The following is a 19503-nucleotide window of genomic DNA, read 5'->3' as shown; positions in this document are numbered from 1 at the left end:
TCTACTAAGAGCATCTGCAACCACATTCGCTTTGCCTGGGTGATAATGAATCTCCAGCTCATAATCTTTGATCAACTCTAGCCATCTTCGCTGTCTCATATTTAGCTCTTACTAAGCAAATATGTACTTGAGGCTCTTGTGATCCGTGTAAATATCACACTTCTGCCCATAAAGATAATGCCTCCAGGTCTTCAATGCATGAACCACGGCTGCTAATTCCAAATCATGAGTAGGATAATTCTTCTCATGAATCTTCAGCTGGCGGGATGAGTATGCTACTACTCTCCCTTCCTGCATCAACACACATCCCAGTCCGGTATACGAAGCATCGCAATATACTGAGAATGGCCTGTGAACATCTGGTATAATCAGTACTGGTGCCATTGTCAACTTCTTCTTCAATGTCTCAAAGGACTTCTGACATGCTAGGGTCCACTTGAACTCAACCTTCTTTGCCAACAAGGCTGTCATTGGCCTGACAATCTTGGAGAAACCTTCAATGAAACGCTGATAATAACCGGCCATTCCGATGAAACTCTTGATTCCTCGGACATCTTTTGGTGCTTTCCAGTCCAAGATAGTTGTTACCTTCTTCGGATTTACAACCAATCCCTCTCGGTTTATAATGTGACCCAAGAACAGGACTTCACTGACCTAGAACTCGCACTTGCTAAGCTTGGCATACAACTGACAATCTCATAGCCTCCTGAGTACTTTCCTCAAATGCTCCTCATGCTCTTGCTCATTCTGGGAATATATAAGAATGTCATCAATAAACACCACCACGAACTTGTCGAGGTAGTCCATGAACACACTGTTCATCAAGTACATGAAGTAAGCTGGCGCATTCGTCAAACCGAATGACATAACCGTGAACTCATACAGTCCATACTTGGTGATGAATGTCGTCTTCGGTATATCCGAAGGTCGGATTCTGAGCTAATGGTAGCCTAACCTCAGATCTATCTTAGAGAACACACTGCCTTCTCTCAACTGATCGAATAAATCTTCAATTATGGGTAGGGGGTACTTGTTCTTGATAGTAACCTCATTCAATGATCTATAGTCAATGCACATCCTCTTCGTGCCATCCTTCTTCTCCACAAATTGCATGGGGGCTGCCCAAGGTGAGGTACTCCGTCTAATGTAGCCTTTATCTGACAACTCATCAATCTGCTTCTTGAGTTCCACCAACTCTGGTCCGGACACTCGATAGGCTCTCTTGGAAATAAGGGCGGTGCCTGGTATAAGGTCTATGGAGAATTCAACTTTTCTTTCAGGTGGCATACCCGGTAACTCCTCGGGAAACACATCTGGGAATTCTGACACTACATTGATAGCCTTTGATGGTTTAATCTCTTCAATATGGGCGGTGACTTGGTGACAACTTCCTTTTCTTGGTCCAGACAAGACCAACTCCACTAACACTTCTTCCCCGGATAAGGACACTAACTTCATCGTTCTCTTATCACAGCTAAGACTGGCTTGATACTTGGTTAGCCAATTCATCCCTAGGATGACGTCTATAGTTGTATCATGGTTACCCATAACTATTAAATCAGCGGGGAACTATATCCCCCTTATTTGAACCTTTGCACTAGGGCAAAATCTATCCGTATGGGTCTTTCCACCAACTGAACTAACCCTCATAGGTGGATACATGGGTGCTACTGGTATATTATGTGATTCTACCCATGATGCAGTCACAAAAGAATGCGTTGCTCCAGTATCAAATAAGACATTTGCAGAATGGTACTCGACTGAAAACGTACCTAGTGCCACTCCTGGAGTCTCCTGGACTGTGTCGGCCTCCAAGTGGTTCACCTTTCCATACTGGGCACGAGGCAGCCCATGGTTGTTGGCTCCTCGCTACATTGCATTCTATCTGACTAGGGCATTAGGAGCTGGCTGCTGCTGAGCTGCATTCTTTGGGCAATGATTCTCCCAATGGCCTTGTTCCCCACAGTGGAAACACGCACGACTTCCTCCTTGCGCTGGTTAGTTGTTCTGGTTGGTTGCTGGGGCAGGAAGACGGGTTGCCTGGTTGCTCTGACGCTGGTATTGATTTCCTCCTTGCTGGTTGTTCAGATGGTACTACTGCTGTTGCTGAAAAAACTGCCTCTAGTACTGCTACTGCTAGTTCTGACACTGATGCTAGTGCTGGTGCTGGTGAACTTGCTTTAATGGTTGAGTTTGGTTGCCTGAGTAGCGAGGACGGCTGCTACTCCCAACCCGAGGTCCACCAATCTTGTTGTTGGGGACCTTCGGCGTCCGAAGGTCCTCAAAAACAGAATTTAACAGTATTTCTGTAGTACAATATGTGAACAGGTACCCTCAGACTAAAATCGGCATTACAGCAGACCGGAATAATACGAAGCTTGATACAGAGCCGAAGGTGTTGAGCAGGAAAGCTTCGGCGTAACGGCAGAGAGTGAAACCGACTTAAAGATGAAAAGGCTATTCAGACCTCAATAGATTACTATAGAGTTATTGTCAGATGTAAAGGGCATGAATGTAATTTTGTAAGGGCTGTGTCCCGTGTCTATAAATAGGTGAACAGTATCCCCGTACTGTTCACGCTGACTTGGCATTCGCTTTTTGTGTCACGCTTGTACAATCATTTCCTTCCGATTGAAGGTACACCTGTTGTTCAATAATATTTTTGTTTATACTCAATAATAATAAATGATTGTTCATGTTTTCCTTTACATTCTTCATATTTCATCCTTCGTCATTATTTGATTAATTCATGAAGGTATGTCCTTCATAACCTTCGTCCGCAAGTCATTATGTCCTAAGGGAAATAGTGCTTCGGAGGACGAAGGGCATTAACGATTAACACTTTCTATGTTGCCTTGTTCTTAAACTCTTAGCACTTGAGAACAAGTCCCCAACACTTGTGTTTCCTGTCCTCCATCTCCCGACGCTTCCTTTATGTCATAATTGCTCTGTCGATCAAATGCTGGAAGGTGGGGAAAGTGTGGTTCATAAGATGGTAGTGGAGGGATCAACCAATCCTCTCAGGAAGCGGTACTGCCTCTTGGCATCCGTGTTGACATCTTCTGGGGCATAACGCGACAGCTACAGAAACTTGTCCCTTTACTCGCTGACGGACAGGGGACCTTGCTTCAGGGCGAGAAACTCCTCCTTCCTCACTAACATCAGTCCCTCGGGCACATGGTAGCGACGGAAGTTGTCCCTGAATTCTTCCCAAGTGATGGCTTCAGGGTTGGCATGGGTGGCGAGGTAAGACTCCCACCAAGACTGGGCTGCTCCCCTTAGCTGTCAAGGACCGTACAACACCTTCTCACGATCATTGCACTGGGCAGTGTGCAACTCACGCTCCACGGTACGCATCCAATCTTCGGCGTCCATGGGATTAGCAGAATGGGCAAAGACTGGGGGATGGCCCCTCATGAATTCTGCCCGCTTGTCTCTGGGCACTTGAGGCATCTGAACTTGCACTAGAGGCTGGGGCGGTGGTGGCTGCTGCTGCACTTGCTGCATCGCTGCTAGGGTCTGACCAATTGCCTGGACTGCTTGGGTCTGCATCAAGAACATTTGCTCAATGGTCATCGGGGGTGGCGGTGGCAAATGCTGCTGCGGGCTGCCTCCTCTTGGGGTGCCTGCTGTTTTGGCTGAGCACGCCTCGCACCTCTGCGCCTGTTCTCAGACATCTGTAGAAATCACACATATATATCAAATCTAAATCTGCAGTCTTTTAGCATAAGAAAAGATGTATAGAAAATCCTCATAGCACTAGACAAATGACCATCTTCACTGACAGCTTCTCAGATAAAGAGGAAAGTGGAAATAATTGAATTACCCAACTAAATAACTGACTTTATTAATAACTACACCAAGTTGCAGGGGATACCCACACCTTGGTGACAATCATTACAAAGATCCAACTACAGTACATGTCCATCATAACAAGCATCCAACATAAGAATAGCAAACTAACTGTAACTAAAACTGACTTAGGCTAAGACACTGAACTAGCATTATTACAGACTCCGACTCTGTCGATCTAGGGATCCAAATCTATTCGGGTCCTGCAGTTTGGGGTACCATAGTCGAAGCGACCACGAGGCGGTGAAAGGTAGGGTGCTGAATCTCGACAGGGGCGGGGGAACCACCATCCAGGTAGTGGCGTGCGGCGCACTCATCACGCAATTCCGCAACCTCCGCCCGAACCTTGCCCAACTCGTCAAGGGCGTGGTCCAACTCTGTGTTGAGCACGGCGGCCAAGTTGACCATGCTGTTCAGCCTAGGATTTCCCTCACCAACTGGCGAGACAATCACACCTACAGCACTATCGGTCGAACGACGAGGGTAGTACTTCAGGTCGAGGCCATCAGCTACCCCGCTGAACAACGAGCAATACTGAGAAAGTGCCCGTCGTGCTGCATCTTGCATGGCTGCCTCGGCAATATCCCTCTCGGTAATAGAATAGTGCTCTGAGAAGGCCTCTGCACCCCGGAGATCATCGTCCGGACGGCGCACCAAGCAAGTAGCCTCCCACTGGTCCGGGTATAGCCCGTGACGATGATGGTAGACTACACAATGGTACTCGATGGACCAAGTGTGTCGGTCGAAGGACCGACGCAGTAGGGTGCCGAGAGCGTCGTGGAAGTGACACCCGCTAGCAGCGTCACGAGTGATGGGTCTAGCGATCCATCCCTCCGGCTCCGGCTCCTCCAAGAGCTCTGTGCCGTGGCTCGAACTGCCACCGGCATCATCGTCGTCTCTATCTTTGTCTCTGTCAGGGTCTCCTCCAGCAGCTGGGATGACCTGTGGTGGTGCATGGGGCATCTTTAGCTGAGGTGCAAGGGAAGGCGGCCTCTTAGACTCCACCTCTTGCTGAGGCGAGGGGGAAGAGTCCTGTTGCTCCTGGTCCTGGTCCTGCTCCTCGTACAGGCGACGATGCGGTCTCTCCAGGTAACTGGACTTACTTGGCACCGTGCAACGCAGTGGACGCTCTGCCAGGCAAGAAGGCAAAAAGGGGATCACAGACTTACGTGCAGTGCACCTGATATGGGCCATCTACAAAAGACATCGTAAGCACAAGAGTAAGAGTAGAACTATGAGACCAGAAAGTAAACAGAAAGAAAAGTGAGACAAAACTTTTTGAGATAAGTAGATAACATAGATTTGGTCAAGATGACCAACGTTTGAAAAGACTCTAAGGTCAAGGTAAGAGTGGGGGTATATAATCCTTAGGTCGGCCAGTCTAGTCTAGGTTAGCGGTCCTACAATCAACAAGGCTCTGATACCACTTATGTCACACCCAGTTTTGGAAGGTAAACCGAATGCGAACCATGTACGTGCCAGGATCAAAACTCACGTACACAGTGATTACATAATTGGACATCATCACACAATGCTCGAATTAAATAACGAAAAGGTACTTAATTACATCCAGATGTTTGAGACATCCACAGAGTCTATTATATAACCATTGTCTTTAGCATAAATATCAAAGTGCGGAGAAACGAAACGTAGATGATAAGCCTACATAGGCAGCTGACTGGGGGTTTGCCACTAAGATAAACTAAAACTCGTCGTATTCCTGGAACTCCTCGAAGTCCCCCATGTTGCCAGCATCGCCTCCTGAGCACCGAGTACAATGGGGACAACCTGGGGTGGGGGTGATGTGTAAAGCAAGGGTGAGTACACATCAACGTACTGAGCAAATGTCCCGTTTGGCTAAAGTGGACTAGCTATATGTGGCGTTGAGGTTAAGCAATTGCTTCTAGTTGGTCAAGTATTTATTATTGTTAGTAGAGCCAAGTTTTAGTAATAAACCCAGTTATTACCCAAAAGTACTCCCTCAAAAGAGGAAATACCAGAGATCAGATTTGTAACACCATTATTAACCATCATCATAAAAGTATCCAAAGTTCTTCTAATCAAAGAGGATCCCAAGGCTGCTCTTAACCGTGAGCTCGGCTGATATACCAGTTTCTAACACTCTGCAGAGGTTGCACACTTTACCCACGAGTCGTGATCCCTTTCTAGCCTGGGTTGTACAGACCCGATCTTCACTACCAAGGTGAATGGCCAGAGATACACTACGTAGCCTTTACAAAGACTCCCCTGGTGCATAGCTGCTCGTTAGGTTTCGCCAGTCATACAAACGTAGTACACCTCCCCAAGGTGGGTGACTAACAAAACAAAATCGAATGAACCCCTGCACCCCAACCTTGGCAGAGCGAGCACTACGCCCAACCCCCATTGACGGCCCTCCGGCAAAGCCAACTACACCCTCAGGTTCATCTAATTAATCAGCTAAGGGCGTCCCATCTCACCCTCATGGTTGCACTGTTATCCCGGGTGGTCTCTCCACGAACAGGTCCTCACGGAGAGGTACTCAGGAAAAGAGACTCAACAGCACAACCGTGTGTGTATACCCACATGAGGCCCTCGGTTTTGTCGCGGCACCGTTAGTTTTAATCATAACGCCATTACCATCTCAACCAATGAGAAACCTTACATGGCACACATAGACTAAGCAATGATGACAGTATACAAAAGAGACTCAACAAGCGAGAATGATCCACATGTAAGGAGCTCATGACATAACGGGCTGATGAAACAAATAAAACATGGCCAAAACCTAAACTTGTGGACGAAGACAATGCGATGGGAGACTGGTATTTTTGTCCCAAGCATATTTCTATGCCCCTCACAGAGATTACAAGGTCAAGGATTAGTATCTGATTAGATACAGAGGAAAAACAATCATAAGATTAAGTTGGTATGCCTTCGATAGATATGAGGAAACCAAAGGGATCAAACTCAAGAAAAATGATCGGACATGTCTTTCCTAGGTTAGGTTGATAAAATAATGACATGATCCTTAAGAAGAGGCAAACTGGAATTAGGGATATCAGCTTGCACCAACCGAATAAGGGCATGGTTTAGGATGGAGACAAGACCCCAAAAGAGTCACATATTAACTGTCTAGAACACAGACTCAAGATCCTTATTTTAAGTCTGCATGCATTTTACATCCAAAAAAGATTATGTAAGCATTCATTTGCATGAGTTTGGTCATGGAGTGATAACAGAAAATTCGAATTCATCCATGCTTAGAGATTTGGAGGAAGTTTTGGAGAAATGACAAAGTTATGGTTTAAACCTCCTATTATTTCAAAGATGGAGATGATGAGGATACAACATGGTTTAATTGAGAAGATTCCAAATATCTTGTGAAAAGGATAAACTTCACACAAGATGACACATAGGATGAATAAACGAGAGATTAATACAAATTTGGGTCATGGTTCACTAAATGAGAACATGGCCTAGTCTTGGGTTTATGCAAACAAGCCACAAACATTCTATCGGCACATCAAGAACAAGAGCAAACACATATAATACATAAACATATTACCTAAAGAATGGAGGACAACTATTTCATTGGAGTTCATAATACAACATTACACCAAATTATCTACAATCACCGGCTACTACTGGAATAAAGGTGAGAGAATCATTTTGGTGCACAGGTGACAAACACGATGCAACAATCAGGATGCATGCTCGTCCTATTTGTCCTCACAAGTTTTGCTAACATAATGTGGCAATAGCGTTCTATATCGATGGCATACTTACGACTCTCTCGGTATTTTGCTAGTCATCGTCTACACATGCGTTTTCGAGGTTAGTGTACCTGCAGAAAATTCTATCACTGCCCAATTTCCCATGATGCAAGATCTGCACATGACAGTTTATCATAGTTTATACTCCATATATTTCTATATGGAGGCCAGCTCATTAAGCGTCGAGCCACGCATAGGCGCCACTGCCACACTTTAACCATAGGGAAGCCCATTATGGTAACTCACCTTGTTACGTAGACGTAGGTGCATCGTTGCAAGGACATTACACTTCTCAGTATTCCCATGTTTGTATACCCATACACATACATGGGGTACTGAATTCCTAGAAAAATAATTACTCCACATCACAGCCTTCATATATATACATATGTAGAACATGTACATAGTCAAGAGCCACAATTAAGCACTCCCCTAGACCGACGTTTGTTCGGTCATGCTCTCACATCTCACCTTACCTGAGCGTCGATCCATTCAAAACTGAATGGCCTCAAAAACAACATTACACATGTATGCAATTCCCCCTGGTTTTGGGTTAGTGTTTTAATCTAAGCCACCTGATAGTCCTTAATTTAGGGCTTAATAGAGGATGTCGCTAGCATTATATATTTTCAAATATGTTTTTCCAAACCAAACAATGTGTTTAGTTGAAACTAGGTTTTTCAAAACCAAAATTTTGTTTTGAAAATAAGTATGTGACTGTATTATACTTAATTCTACTCCGAAAGACCTCAAACGGCTATGCATATGCACTGGATAACTTAACAGGATCCGTTCGAGTGTCCCAAGGACCCCGGATAAACCACTTATAACCAGGATCACAAGATTAAGTAAACACAAATCACACACCAACATTTGTAGCGGATATTCTTTATTACAAATAGTTACAAGTTACATTCAGATTACATTATACATGATCGAAGTGATTATAAAGTAAATCCAAAGTATTTCACTTTGAATGATGTATACCTTTCATAAGTTTGAAATACATGCTACCTTAAGTGACCATCCTTAATAAGAAGTATAGAAGAGCTACTTAAACCTATAAGAAGGTCGTGCCCACCGTCTCTTAGCACCATCCACAGCAGCACAAATATAGTACCTGCAACAACATGGGTTCGAAAACCCTGAGTACGAAGTGTACTTTTGCCAGTCTTACCCGCCTAAGGAAAAAGACTCTCAAGGATATGCTGGCTTTTGGAATCAAGTTAAAGCTTATCAAGATTCAAAGACTCTTTTTGCAGAAAAGCTTACTATGAGTGGATCCTTAAGAATTCATTTTACTTGTCAAGTTAAGTAGTTACTTGCATCTAGATTTCTTTCTATTCGAGATCAAGCACTTGGCCTATACTAGCCATCCTTTATCATCTCTTCAGTTCACTTGTCGTTATGTGTAGAGCTGTCACACCCGGTTTTGGAAGGTAAACCGAATGCAAACCATGTACGTGCCAGGATCAGAACTCACGTACACAGTGATTACATAATTGGACATCATCACACAATGCTCGAATTAAATAACGAAAAGGTACTTAATTACATCCAGATGTCTGAGACATCCATAGAGTCTATTACATAACCATTGTCTTTAGCATAAATATCAAAGTGTGGAGAAACAAAACGTAGATGATAAGCCTACACAGGCAGCTGACTGGGGGTTTGCCACTAAGATAAACTAAAACTCGTCGTATTCCTGGAACTCCTCGAAGTCCTCCATGTTGCCAGCATCACCTCCTAAGCACTGAGTACAATGGGGACAACCTGGGGTGGGGGTGATGTGTAAAGCAAGGGTGAGTACACATCAACGTACTCAGCAAATGTCCCATTTGGCTAAAGTGGACTAGCTGTATGTGGGGTTGAGGTTAAGTAGTTGCTTTTAGTTGGTCAAGTATTTATTATTGTTAGTAGAGCCAAGTTTTAGTAATAAACCCAGTTATTACCCAAAAGTACTCCCTCAAAAGTGGAAATACCAGAGATCATATTTGTAACACCATTGCTAACCATCATCATAAAAGTATCCAAAGTTCTTCTAATCAAAGTGGATCCCAAGGCTGCTCTTAACTGTGAGCTCGGCTGATATACCAGTTTCTAACACTGCAGAGGTTGCACACTTTACCCACGAGTCGTGATCCCTTTCTAGCCTGGGTTGTACAGACCTGATCTTCACTACCAAGGTGAATGGCCAGGGATACACTATGTAGCCTTTACAGAGACTCCCATGGTGCATAGCTGCTCGTTAGGTTTTGCCAGTCGTACAAACGCTGTACACCTCCCCAAGGTGGGTGACTAACAAAACTAAATCGAATGAACCTCTGCACCCCAACCTTGGCAGAGCGAGCACTACACCCTGGCCCCCATTGACGGCCCTCCGGCAAAGCCAACTACACCCCCAGGTTCATCTAATTAATCAGCTAAGGGTGTCCCATTCCACCCTCATGGTTGCACTGTTATCCTAGGTGGTCACTCGACGAACAGGACCTTACGGAGAGGTACTCAGGAAAAAGGCCTGAGCCTCCTAGAGTATCAAAAGATCATCAACATAATCAGGATAACAATATTGTTTCATAAATGTTCACATCATGTTCATTGGTTAAAGTTGAGGCAATAGCAAAATGCTAACCATGATAACCCAAAAAGGTAAACAAGGATAAGGTAACTACAAGCTAGTCAATAATGTAATGCGGGACAATGAATCATAAGGTATGTAGGACATAATAGGTTAGAGGACACTTGCCTTCACCAGGTTGTTGCTCGGGAAGGTCTCCAACAACACACTTAGGAACCTCGGACTGCTCGTTGTCTAAATAAAGCGAACATGCACTCAATACATTTGGAAAGTACAAATGAACAACACACCAAACATGTACAAACATAGGAATACATCTTAAAAAGACACAATACTACATAAGGGATAACGAGATCAAAGTATAACATAAACATAAACTAACTTCATTTGGAAATAGATTATTATTTCTCTAAGTGTTACTCACAAATACATAACATAGTTCAATTTATTTTATTGTGACCTAAAAATTAGAACAAAGATGAATTCATGTAATACACATTATTAATCTCACAAGATTAAGCATGTTTTAATCTGTAGGGTTTTCCCTTTTTTATTTTATTAAATACACTAAATCTATACATATACTGTTAATAGTTATCCATAAAATTAGAAAGAACAGGGTGTAAATGGAACTAATTTATTTGAACAGAGAATAATGCTATGAACATTTTGCAATTTGAATCACTAAATTTGGAGTTCATATGCAAAAGATATGAAATAAACAAGTGTGGGAATTCAAAATATGAAATTAGGTCTAATTCTATGAATATTTAAAAGTCCAGGGTTCAATCTGCAAGAATACAGGGGCCTGCACGCGAAAACCAGGGACAGCGGGTTGATTCTAAACAAACCGAGGGTCTCTTTAATAAAACTACCGCGCAAAGGGGTATCGGGTGATTCTAACCGTTAGATCAGAAACCGACGGCCGAGATTAGATCTGTGGCCGAGGGCGCGCGAGCGAGCTAGCGAGCGCTGACAGGCGGGCCAGGGGCGTCAGCGACCTAGGGGGTGAGCGCACTGACCGAGCGGGCCTAGCACCAGGGAACACGGGCGCTAACAGGCGGTCCAGGGGCACAGGGCGCGCGTGCGCGAAGCGGTATCCACGATCTGGGCCGTGCGATCAAGATCGGACGGAGGGGATCAGACCGAGGGGAATGAACAGCTGCGGGCGGCACTGCTCCTCTCCGCGGCGGTGAGGTCGCCGGAGTTAAGGCAGGCGCGTGCTAGGGTGGCTCCGAGGTCGCCAGGATTAGGCAGAGAGGGAGAGAATGCGACGGCGAACTCAATGGCGGGGAAAAGGCCACGAATCCGTGGACAGAGGGGGAAGAACGGCGGGGAGGAGGCCTCGGGCAGACTGGAGGAACTCCGGTGTGGGATTCCGGCCACGGGGAGGGGCTTGAGGCGCGCTAAGGCCTGGGATAGCTTCAGCAGAGGGAGGGGTACCATAGGGACTAACACCGTGGCGCTGGACCGGGCTAAACTGGCCGACCACCGCGCGGGCGCGGCGGACCGCCACGGCCGAGCACCGGCGATGCCAAAATTGGCCGAGCACAGAGCGAAGTTGGGGAAATTAAGCACGGGCAAAGGTGTCTCACCTCGGGGTGGAGCTCAGGGTGGCTTGGCGCGGTCTCCGGCTAGATAGATGGCCGGGGAAGCGGGAGCGGGTCTCCGGTGATGTCTGGCAGCGTGGGCTGAGCGCGAGAGAGGGCAGAGCTGCGCGAAATGAGGACAGAGAGTGAGTGCGGGCACGGGCGGGGCTCTAAGAGGGAGCTGGGGCACGTGGGTGGGCGTCGTGGCCGAGAATTCCGGCGACGTGCGCGAGTGCGCATGCACCGGTCCACGGTGGGGGTGGCGAAGGCGGAACTGACAGGGAGGGTCTACGGCGCAGAGAGAGAGAGAGAAAAGGGGGCGCGCGGGCAACGGTTCTGCGTCTGGCAGCGCGGGCCCGCGAGACAGAGAGAGAAGAGGGACGCGCGAGGGCGAAGCAACTAGCGCCGACAGGTCGGCCCCAGCACGCAGAGAGCGAGAGAGAGAGCGCGCAGGAGAGAAAGCTGTCGCTGACAGGTGGATCCCACCTGTCAGGCGCGCGCGGGCGCACGGTCGCGCGACCTGGCTAGGCCGAGCTAGGCTGCTGGGCTGATTTTCCTTTTTCTTTTTCTCTAGATTTTCTAATTCTTTTTCTATTTCTTTTCTCTAGGGTTTCCAATTCCTAATTCAAATAAGGTTTCAAATTCAAATAAATGCAAACATGTGCAACACTTCAAAGAATAAATAAGCTCAACATGATGCAACATGTCATGACTCATAATGTTTTGGCAAAAATAAATAATTAAATCCTCCTAACTTTAAGCTAATTCTACTTAAAAGGGAAAAAAAGAGAGAGGATCTAGAGAGAGATAAAACCTAGGGTGAGAGAGAGAAGAGTAACACATGAATTTGGGTGATCATTAGAAAGAAATTTTATGCCCCCAAATTCAGGGTGTTAAAGGGCAGCGACCAAGTCTTCATATCCAAGAAGTAGCGGCGATCCGAATCGATTAATACCTAGATTGGGATCTCCAACCACACGACATATGTAGCACTTAACCCTTGCATATATCAACTCGCACCTGAGTTTCTCAAGACCAGAATGGGTTCACGCCAACCGAGAGCACAGATACTCCACCGTCCAGCCTCTTGCCACGGAGGGTACACGCTACTCTCACCATCTCTCCACTCCCATTGTGTGGTAGCCTTTCTGGTATTGGTCTGATCGAGGCAAAGCTTACCCATGACGAGGCATGTGGCCAGTTAAAAGGTCCTCAATCATCAAGCGTACATCGTCTCGGTCCTTAAACAACTCAGACGGAGACACTACATTGAGACTCCGTTCTCGTGCAAGTCAGCCGCCCGGTCTCATTTTTATCATTTAAAACCCAAAGTTTGGTACCTGACAGAGGTACTCTTTTTCATATGTTGAATCCATCACGGCTATGATGGATTCACTATCATAATTCTTTTCTTTGTAAAAATCCCCCATCCAGTGTGAAGCATCACCTTTTGTTTAAAATAAAACATTTTGTTTTCTAAAGCAAGGCTAAGCATCAGAAAACTTGTTTGAATAAATCAGGTAACAAGGAATGGTAACCAGTTTTCCAAGGAAAGGAATGCATCAATTGTTTAGCACACAACTCCTATCACCTAATGCATTAGACAAGGTGATAAAGTTTTTTAAAACAACAAGGAAATGGATAATGCACCTGGGCTTGCCTGACATAACACTTGGTTAGTGTTTGTTAGACGACGATCACTTGACGACCATCCTTTGTCTTGGCACTCGTTCAGGCGATCCATCCTTAAGTTTATTCATTAGCATCACCTTGCGAAGAAGCCCGCGCTTAACAGCATATTGTGGTCGACTCAGCTCTGGTCCTCCACATCACATGATCACTTAACGTACCTAAATGATATGCATAATGCACATGAATGAGAACAAGGAAGATCAATGCAAGAAATTATGATGCTCCACAATATAAAATTAAGTACTTAATGATGAGGCATTATAACACTTCATCAGCAAACACTAGTTATCGACATACGACCAACCACAATAATCACGCTTCTCTAGATTAACCGAATATAACGCAAACATCACGAAACAACAAACTATACACACCAAGGACAACCTACATGTTTCTCTAGCTTAATCGGATTTAGTTCAAACATCAAGAAATAATAAACTATAAATACACGCTATGTTATCCTTAGCTAAACGATAGCATTGAAAAACTAACAATACTTAGATTCTCCAACCTAGGACACTAAAAACTTGGAATAAGAATAGCAATTTTTAAATTAACTCTCTCAATCATTTTCTTCGAATTGACTTGTATACTATACCAACTAATAAAGCATCACATTTATTGTTAAGTTAACAAGTAGAGCATTATTACACAATATGGAGCTTTATGAAACTACATCCTTTACAACCAAAGATCTAAAGCGTCGATGTGCACTTTCCACTCACAGTTCTCAAATTTTAATTGAAAGCAACTTACTCGCTTCTAAATTATTTTGAGTAACAATAAATATGTATACATGACATTTAATCGACTAATAAACATAGAGAATGTGTCGACTACAATGACATGGCTTCACTTCATCAAACAAACACACTTAATCAACGAACGCATTCATCAGCTAGACGTGTGATACCCTAACCTACTATCGCATTACTAACTCAATCATCCCTCGCATAATAAGCATCTAAACATAAGCTTTATATAACTAATAGCAACGAATTTAGAGTCAATCACACATCACACCTATCGATGGGCAAGATAATCATCGACCACATTCTAATCAATCTACCAATCAAAATAACAAATAGGGATAGCGAAGTAGCTTACCAAAACTAAATCTGTCTTAAAGCCACGAGATCGACGACGCTATCCGGTCCATGCATAACACCGAACACCTGACAAGTGGTGCACGTCGTCGCTTCCCTTTGGTCTTCCGGTGCGAACGCAAGGTGCGACAAAGCTGCTGAAACGACGATGATGCTGGCGATGCGGACGTTGATGCCTCGGATGTGGACACGACCGCCACACCCCGCATGAGGACAAACGAAGCTAGAGCGACAACGGCGCAGTGAATTCGACGCTAAGCACCGGAGCTCGACGATGTCACGACGCAGCAGGAAATAGTGACGCCACGATGGCCAGGGAGGCAAGGTCCGAGCATAGGGGCGAGCTCGGGGCGGCCGACGATGTAAGCTCTGGGAGGTGCGATGGCGCGACAGCCAGGGCCATAGCGTGCGCGACCATCGAAAAGACAGGGAGCCATGGAGCTGCTGAAGCTTATGCAGCCAGCGGCTTTCAGAAAAATCAGAGTGACGATGGAGATAAGGCCAAGCGATAGGAAATATCGTATAGAGAGGATAAGGATGGAGAAGAGTCCAGGTTCGATCGTATGGTTCAGCGACTTCAAGGCTTCAAGCAGACCCATGGCGGTGGGAAAAGATATGGGAAAGGCGATTTTCTCTTTCTCCCTCTTAACAAAAGTATATAAATAAACACGGATTCTAGAATTAGGGTTTTAAAAGGCAATATAGGATTGAACCAAAACAATATCAGATACACTATTTAGGTAAGATTTGATTTGGTAAATACTCCCTGAGTCATATGAATTTTAATCAGTTATTTATATCTAAAGGTGTGGATCTGAGCGAGAAGCAAACGGACTGATCCAAACGAGATCAACATCAGTATTTAGACTTTATTGAGGAATTCGAATGAATTTGTTTGAGCAGGACGTGAATAGACCGAATTAAGACGACGTTTGGGCTACACATATTATTTTCTTGGACTTTGAAATAGGAAACCGAATCAGCTAACAATTGTTCTGGTTTTGGTTAGTTTGGGTTTGATTTATTTAACAGCCTGCCCTTAGTAGTGTCTCTACTGAATTCGTAGAGATCGCTCGAACTAGAGCGAAATACTTAGGTGACCTTTCCAATTTGCCTTAATCGATTACTTTTAAACTGACACCATGCTCAACCTTTCATATAGTGGTTTAACACCGAACTGCGCAAAAATTTTTGGACAGTTTAGAAAAAACGGAGTCAGATACGATGTTGAAAATCGGGACAGGCGAAAATAATTTGGACATAGAAACCGTTATTCTCACAGATAATTCTTGCTTAAATCCATACTCGTGGTTAAACGGGCAATAAACACATGGGGTGTTACAACCGTAATATGACTTAAATTATACATTTCGACTTCATTGAATAACCATGCATATCTAAATCCATGTCATTCAAAAATGTATTATGCATGAAGGATCAAGGGAAATTTAGTCCATATTATGAGGTTTCTTTATTTTTAGCAACTCTCATGCCTTCCTCATATAAAGGTTTGCTAGATGAGAAACTAGTGCTTGTGCTACTATTGTGTTCTCTTGTGTTGAGCTTATTCATAGAAAATCTGTTAAAAGATGATGCTTGTTTTCGTATTCTATCCTTAGTGGGATGTACCATAGTATAGGTTAAATTCCTTGCAATATAAAATGTTCAATAGTGCATATAACTTTTACATCAACCATATGTGTGCACTAATTTAAAGGAATTTAATCTATCCTTTTGGGTTTCAAGAATGATGATTCATTTGCCATTCACATATAAGGACCATCATTTGTGAAACCCTCCCTTGTGTTTTTAATGCTTTCTTTCCTAAGTGTTTCAACAAGGTCCCTCCAAGTGCTTTCAAGATGAATTCAAAATCTACAAAAGGTAAAAAAAGCAAAGATGAATGAAGTTCAAGATCACTTGGTTGGATGAAATCATAAAGAGAAAAGAGATCACAGTGAATCAAGAAGGGAGTTGAACTATTCTGTAAACCAAATAATGAAGATGTAGTGATATAATCATATAATATCCTTCATTATGAGGTTCGAGGTTCGTATAATATCTTTCAGGACTTCAATTGATATGCTTTTAGTTCTTAAACCTTCAATTGGTATAGTTTTCACCATCTATGTAAAGCATGTTATAGCGAAAACATCTCCTTTAACCTCGTATTGTTGATGTGCTTGATTGTACTTTGTGTACTATTATGTGCACAAATTGAGGGAAAGTTTATCATATATCTTGTAAGACTAATGATTTATTTCAAGTTCATGTTGTGTAGTCTCAGACCTTGGAGAAAGGTGAACGTCAAATAAGGATGAATGGTTCCATAAAAATGTGAATTTGTGTAGTTCTTTTGAGAGAATAAGTTTCTCTTGTATATGCTACTACAACATCATCTAAAATTGGTAAACATGTATCACATCATTTTGGTTTGCAAATGTCTAAAGTAGCATAGCTTATAAATTCTCTTGTATAGAACTTAATTGATTAAATAGTGCACATTTTCCTTATGTTGCATGATTATGTTCAATTGATACTCCTTTTATGCCAATGATACTTTGAATTGCAAATAAGTACTCTCAAAAGGTATCAATTGAATTCAAGTATATATATGTGTGCACTAAAACTTGAGGAGAACTTTGTGTAACATGCAATTATTAATCTGCTTGTCTATCAAATTGTATCAATTGGCGGTTTTCAATTGGTATTTTTCGTACATGATCACTAGTTGTAGAATCCATACTTGTGCAATTTTCATGTTGCCTCTTGTTGTGATAATAAAATGATATGTGACATCTAGACTCTAGGTATCAAGTTTCCCATTTGATTTAGTATGACAATCTTTATTTGATATCTTGGACCTATGTCACAACTATGCCAACAAGAGCTTGAAAATGAATTCTAAATCCAACATAAGTCTGGAACCCCTTGAAAAGGTAAAATGCAAAGGTACATCACTTCATGTCACTTCTCCATTACCTTTGTGCCATCTAAGGACCCTTTTCATGATAGTGTGTTTAAATCTTTCTTAATCATAATTTCTACCCTTTATATCCTTTGTATCTTTTTTGGAGATTTATGGCGAAGGGGGAGAAATTGTGCATTAAAACTTATCTTTAGTCTTATGTAACTAAGTGCAAGAAGACTTTTGAAATGTGGGAGAAATAATTAACAAAAAGGGGGAATCATAAGAAAAAGATAAGATGTGGAAAGTTGATGAGTGCATAGTATGTCATGAGCATCACGTTTATTTTATGATATAATTTATCTCCATACTTTGACCCAAATATGTGCTTTTGGCATTAGAGGCCAAAAATGGTATTTTCTGAAATGCACATATTTAGGGGAGGAATCTATATCATAGGATTCAAAATCTTTTTCATCAAATCTTATGTAAGCTTTAAATGTGTTGTCATCAATCACCAAAAAGGGGGAGATTGAAAGTGCATTCATCCCTTTTGTGAGTTTTGGTGATTTGGATAACAACACATTTAATGGTATAACAAGTTTGCTATGTGTTGAACAGGAAATTCAGTATGATGAACATACTTGAATAAATATATAATGATCAGTGAACAAAGATTCAACACAAGGTTAAATAACCAATGAGACAATGCAAATGGATATAATATGGTTCTGTATTGGTTTGAATATATATATGGACAAGACCTGAGAAATCACTGCATACATATGATCATAATAGAGGTTGTAGTGATTAAGAGGATTGGTCAAGCCAAAGTGAATAAGATATGATGAATCGTGAATTGGCTTGACCATATTACTATTAGTCCATATATGCTTCTATGAGAATCATACTAGAGCTTGATTGATCTTAGCATTTATATTTAGATTACATTCAAGCAAGGTTCACAATATTGAAGAAAAAATTTTCTCAATGGATGCTCAATATGATGTGACTCAAGAATGGCTTGATAGGGTGAAGATAGCAAGGAAAGGTCTTTGAGGGACTAAGAGAAGGTGAAGGCCAAGCGATGGCTTGTGGACTGAGGTACCATGGCTAAGGTGAAGAAGAGAGTACTTGCACTAAGTCGATGAACTAATCAGCTATGAAGAGTTATATTGTGTTGATGCATCAATAAGGTGACTTGAAGCCATGATTTGAACTCATATATGGTGAAATGGTTCAAGTCACATGGCTTGATTTGTGTTTGCTTCAAAAGGTGAGGCAAAGATGTTTGTGATCCTTATGAAGAAACACCATGGAGAAATCACATATGAGACACCAATGACTCAAGGAGTTTACTTAATTATATTTTATTTAACTTGAGTATAGGATTCGTCGTACTATAAAGGAGGATCCAAAAAAGGTTGGTGTTTTCCAAAGCTCAAGCCTCCAAATTCAAAAGCTATTTCGAAAACCAAAATCCCTTGGACACTCTGTAATACCCAAAAGTGTAAATAATGCAAATAGAGTTGATTTACTTATATGGTTTGCCTCTATTTATATGAACATGTGAATAACCACACCTAAAACCGAATAATTAACAAATGAGACATGAACAACTTGTGCACCATGCCAGAGTTTATTTGATTGTGCATTTATAAACAATGATAATATCAATAAAAATATAATCATGTTAATATTGTGATTTCAGCTCTGGAATTTGGAGAAAGAGAAGGAAAATATTATACAAGTCAAGAAAATAAATAAATAGATAAAATTCTTCCATACTAGTATGATCCATTTGTACAATTAATATTAGTGCAAGATCACAGTCAAATTTTAATTTAAATTTGAAATCTAAAAATATAAAAGAAAAGAAAAGAAAACAGAAAAGAAAAAAAGAAAAAAAGGAAATAGAGAAATCGTGTATTGGGCCAAATCACTAGGAACGACCCACCTCACCCCTCTTTGCGCAGCCCAACACCATTCACGCGTGCGCCGACACGTTGGGTCCACCAGT

General features: G+C 42.6%; 1 long non-coding RNA gene across 1 annotated transcript; it reads right to left on the bottom strand.

Moving 5' to 3' along the window:
- Window positions 1-8456: 8456 nt before the first annotated feature.
- Window positions 8457-15272, bottom strand: LOC103646636 (uncharacterized). The gene is made up of 3 exons (XR_562317.3): window positions 14577-15272; window positions 13428-13627; window positions 8457-10422 (listed from the first exon to the last, which is right to left on the bottom strand). It is a non-coding gene; the product is annotated as an uncharacterized lncRNA (long non-coding RNA).
- Window positions 15273-19503: the final 4231 nt, after the last annotated feature.

This window comes from Zea mays, chromosome 2, assembly GCF_902167145.1.
Source record: "Zea mays cultivar B73 chromosome 2, Zm-B73-REFERENCE-NAM-5.0, whole genome shotgun sequence".
Classification (NCBI taxonomy): domain Eukaryota; kingdom Viridiplantae; phylum Streptophyta; class Magnoliopsida; order Poales; family Poaceae; genus Zea; species Zea mays.
This window is presented reverse-complemented; position numbering and strand designations above follow the sequence as displayed.